The following is a 5,464-nucleotide window of genomic DNA, read 5'->3' as shown; positions in this document are numbered from 1 at the left end:
AAATCACACAGAGGGTATGTCCTTCAGTCAGGTGCTATTACTGGGCCCTTTTTATGGGCCCAGAATCATGTAGATGTTAGTCCCCGACTTCTGAGAGCTTGCAGTCTAACTGAAGAGACTAGTGGTAGCCCATACAGAACAACAATATGATTCAGATAAATCAATAATCAGCCTTAATGGAGGGAGAACTATAATTGCAACTAGAGGTGGGTAGGGAAGAGAGAGAGAGAGAGAGAGAGAGAGAGAGATGTGTGGGGCTGGAACAGTCTAAAAAGCTCCACTGAAGTGGGATTTGACCTTGATGCAGAGAACAGGTGAATGAATGTTTGTTCATTTGGGGGGAACTTGGATTGATTTTCTGAACTTTGATCCCACCTGAGTCATCACAAGGCCATTTTCCAGATGCAAAGCCAACCCCCTCCCAATTTTCCTTGCACAGTCTGCGTGGCAAGCGAGCTTCATCACCATTAGAGCAGAGGGGGCTCACCAAGAGCAGTGCAATTGAGTGCTGATGAGGCAGCAGGTTTGATTCAGAATGTTGTCATTGCTGCCAGGCTGTAACCTACACTTAGAAATTTGCTGCTTCAAATGTTCTATCGGGAGAATCGGCTGGGGAGCCCTAATCCTAAGTGAAAGGTCTTGATTACAAAGGAAGAAACAACAACACTGTTAACTAGCTCTTTTCAACCGTTTTTCCCATTTCAACCAAAATGGTCAGCAAGGATTTTCTCAGTTCTTAGAGTTCTGAGGAAGGAGATTTGGCACACAGTAGGTGCTTAATATGTACTGAATGATTAAACCAATGAATGGATGGGCAAATCTGTTGGTCACCATGAGAACTCCCTTTCACAAACAAACAATGGAACACAAAGCGGCATTAAAGTTCCCTGCCTGTGACACCACGGTTTGAGCAGTTACATTTTATTTTAGCTGAAATGGTTTGTTCATTATAGCAAAAAAATAGGTAATGTGTGTGTTACTGGAAGATTAAACCAGTTATGGGCATTCTGTTGAGATATATATATATATATATATATATATATATATATATATATATTATTATTTTTTTTTTAACTGTCTGATTTAGCTTGGTATTTTTCAACAGTCAGATCTAATATACACTCATTTAGCAGAGATTAAGCAGTTGGGATTCTTGCCCAGGAAAGGTATTATATATGATTCGAGATGCTGGTTTTAAGGGCAGCAATCCATGATACTCAGCACCGGCCTTGCTGGATTCTTCGGTGCCTCAGCTAGAGGGTTTCTGAATGGTAAAACAGCACTTCTCTCTTTTCACTAATTAGTGACGCTCTCACCGTTTATGCTTTTCGTGGGCAGCTGAAGAACCTAAATTCAAGGTTGCAAACATCCCTCTACAATGGCAGCTATGAAGACACAGTCCAACACAATGTGTGGTTCAGGAGTGTATTTTATCTCATGTACACGTTTTCTCCAAACAAGTATTACTCTTGCCTCCAAAAACCATTCATTGAATTAGGGATACAAGAGGAAAAGGAGATGTAGTCCCTGACCTGGAGAAGACTGCAATCTGGTCAGAAGGGGAGGGATAATCATCACAAACATAGGAACCTGGAAGGCAGTTGGGAGGTGAACTGCCGAACTGCACGGGACAGTTTGTGCGCACTGCAGCCCCTGAGGAAGACGGCTACTTCTCATGGAGCAGCTCGGAATGGGCCATGACACTGCAGGCTCTTCGTATACTTAATCTCATTTAATTTGCACAATAATCCTGAGAGGCTGGTGTTATTGCCTTCGATGTCACGGGTGTGAAAAGGGAAAGCTCCAGTAAATTGCTTGTCCAAGTAAAGGGACAAGTGGGAGTGTAAACCCAGGTCTGACTCCAAAGCCCTGGCTTTGTCCTTTATAGTAAGTTGCTTCTTTAAGAAATGTGTAGTCAAAAGCAGAAGAAAGTCATTTTAAAAATGTCATGAAAGAAGTGGAATTGGATCTGAGGGAGAATGTTCCTTCAATCCAATTTAAAAATAACCAAAGTCGCCAGGACCGGTTTGGCTCAATGGATAGAGCGTCGGCTTGGGGACTGAAGGGTCCCGGGTTCGGTTCCAGTCAAGGAAATGTACCTTGGTTGCGGGCATATCCCCAGTGGGAGATGTGCAAGAGGCAGCTGATTGATGACTCTCCCTCATCGATGTTTCTAGCTCTCTATCTCTCTCCCTTCCTCTCTGTACAAAATCAATAAAATATATTTTAAAAAATAAATAAAATAACCAAAGTCTTTAGCAGTATCCATTTGACAGTCAATTCAAGTTCCAGGAACAGCACAAAAGAACCCTTTTTTTTTCCAGACAGTGCAACGATCTTAAAACATTTTAACTCCAAGAATCTCCTCTTGACTTTCATGCCATTGTTGTGTGTTTTCATTTTCTCTACACACGTTTTAAACCCCATAGTGCATTATTGTTATATGCTGTCAATATTTATTTAGATTTGTCCACAGATTTTATCCTTCTCATCAATCTTTTCTTCTTGCCCCTCTGATTTTCCATCTCGGTTCATTTTACTTCTGCTTGAACACCTGTCTTATCTCCATTAATGCAGGCCTGTTTGTGATAATTGCCTTGATGTCCAGAGATGCTTTTATTGCTCTTTTAATTTTGAAGAACATTTTTTGTTGTTTTTTTGTTGGCATAGATTTCTAGATTGTTTATACTTTCTTTTAGCACTGTGAAAATTTCCCATTTGCCTTTTGGCGTTCATTATTTCTTTTGAGAAACCAGCAATAAGCTTGACTATTGTTCTTTGGAAGATAATGTCTTTTTTCTTTATGTTTTGTAAGGTTTTTTTTTTTTTTCTTTGCTGTTCATTTATTGTGAATGTGACTACGTTTTTTGGGGGTTGTTGTTTTTAAATATGTATTTTATTGATTTTTTACAGGGTGAGGAATAGAGAATTAGAAACATTGATGAGAAACATTGATCAGCTGCCTCTTGCACACCTCCTATCGGGGATGTGCCTGCAACCAAGGTACATGCCCTTGACCTGAATTGAACCTGGGACTCTTCAGTCTGCAGGCCGACGCTCTTAGGACATGGGGGTTGTTTTAAGTTTGGCTTAGGCTACATAATTTGTGACTTTATTACCAGTTTCTGAAAGTTGTCAGCTATTAGCTTTTTAAAAAATTGCTTCTGTCCCATTTTTCTCTCTTCTTTGCTTCAGGGATTCTAAATACATTTAAACCATCTTACTGCATTCTCTATTTCTCTTATACTTCATCTGTACTTTAAAATTATTTTCCTAAGTGTAGCCCACTAGAGATATTCTAATATGGTCTTAAATATCTCTATGTCTTATTTGCTACAAAACCCATTGAGTTCATTTCACTACCCCCTACCCCTTGGGGACTTGGATCATTTTTTACGTTTTCCAAAGTTATCAATCTCATGGTGCTGTTGTTGTTTTTTGTTGTTTTCTCTCTTAACATTTAGAAGAATGGCACAAAATCTTCCTGTCCCCTGGTGCCAGGAGAAGGTTGGCTGTGATGGTGGAGGGGACAGAAGTTACCACACTGGTGACCAGGATTCCTGCACCGACACTGTTCCACTGCCTGTGAGGGGAACAGGAAACTCACACTCACTCAGGACCCTCATTATAATGCAGTCTAACTGCTGCAAGGAGAGGCAGGCCCACACTTAGTTTAACCCATTGTATGCCATAAGCATCTGTAGATGCAAGTGGCGGACCTTTCCCTGCACGCCATGTTTTCCCTAAGTGGCAGCCCTGACCAACTTTAAAATCATTTTTCGTGAGAATTTTCAGCTGAAAATATTCAAGAACACCCAAAATGTAATAGATTTATTTTTATAATATTCATTGTAAATTAATTTTTTAAATTCAAAATATCATGGCTTGTGGAGATGGTTTCCATTTTGGAGATGTAGCAGTTAACTAGTTAAGAGCACAGGGCCTGCATGAGACTTGCACAAAGAAACAAGCAACAGCTCTCTACAGCTAGGAGCTCAGTAGGATAAGTGAGCATTCCTTCTTTTTTATAACAGCATAGTATTCCATCTACACAATGGAATACTTACAGCAGCATGGATAGACCTGGAGAGCATTATACTAAGTGAAATAAGCCAGTCGGAGAAAGATAAATACCACATGATCTTACTCATTTGTGGCATATAATGAACAACATAAACTGATGAACAAAAATAGATCCAGACACAGAGAAGCATTGAACTAACTGTCAAACCTCAGAGGGAAGGCAGGGAGGGAGAGGGTGGGGTTAAGATATCAACCAAAGGACTTGTATGCATGCATATAAGCATTACCAATGTACACAGACACTAGCAGATGAGGGCATGTGCTGGGGGTGGGAGTGGCCCGGGAGAAGTCAATGGGGGGAAAAATAATATTAATAGCTATGCACGGGAAGGGGGGAGGGCAGGGGTACTTGAAATATCAGGAAGACCACTCTGTAAAGTGTATGATTGTCTAACCACTATGTTGTACACCTGAAACTAATAAAGAATAATAAGGAATGTGAAAAAATAATAAACAAAATGCTACAAAGGTTACTAGTACTATGTTTTTGCATTCACAATTCATTGCTGGAAATGCCTATTATATACCTGTAGTTAGTCAGAAATGCAACCCAACTGCAATGTTGCTTTGGGAAAAATTTCATTTTATAAGGAGTATATTGCAGCAAAAAGTAGAGCTCATCCATGAAACATTACAAAATACTGGTCCCACCTGGCCAGTGTTGCTCAGTGGTTGAGCATCAATTCATGTACCAGGAGGTCCCAGTTCTCCCAATCAAGGCACATGCCTGGATTTCAGCCTCAATCCCCAGCAAGAGGGGTGCAGGAGGCAGCCAATTGATTTTGATGTTTCTCATTAATGTTTTCCTCTCCCCCTCCCTCTTCCTTCCTCTCTCTCTAAAATCAATAAAAACATTTTTAAAAACAATCAAAATACTGGTCCCATTGGAAGTAATATTTACCAACTATGCCCTGGTGTTATTTCTTGCTTTAGAGTTATACTTTAAGGTAGTGGGTGCTACTTCCCAAATCCAACAAAAACAAGTAAATCCAAAAGTACATTTTTATTTGTAGCAAAATTATAAGACAGGTGGCACTTTAAAGTAGATATTTAAACTCAATACCTAAAAAACTGAAATGTGATGTTTAATTACAGCTCAAAATTTAAAAAGGAATTTTAAAAAATCAAATATGGCACTGCAATTTCCTTAAGCTACTTTCTTTATTTCAAAGTGTCAAAAAACCTAAAGATGTTGTTGTACACACACATGTGCTGTGTCTAAGAATTCAGAACTATGCAAAGAATTTTTCAATATGACTTAAAAAATGAAATATTTACACCCTTTAGTATAGTACTTAATACTTAATACATCTCTTTCTGATGCTACTTCTAAAGAGCAATGACTCAACCAGAAAAATAGTAAAGGCTGCCTTTTCTTTTA

The sequence above is a fragment of the Pipistrellus kuhlii genome, unplaced genomic scaffold, assembly GCF_014108245.1.
Source record: "Pipistrellus kuhlii isolate mPipKuh1 unplaced genomic scaffold, mPipKuh1.p scaffold_m20_p_5, whole genome shotgun sequence".
Lineage (NCBI taxonomy): Eukaryota > Metazoa > Chordata > Mammalia > Chiroptera > Vespertilionidae > Pipistrellus > Pipistrellus kuhlii.
Note: the sequence above shows the minus strand (reverse complement) of the source record.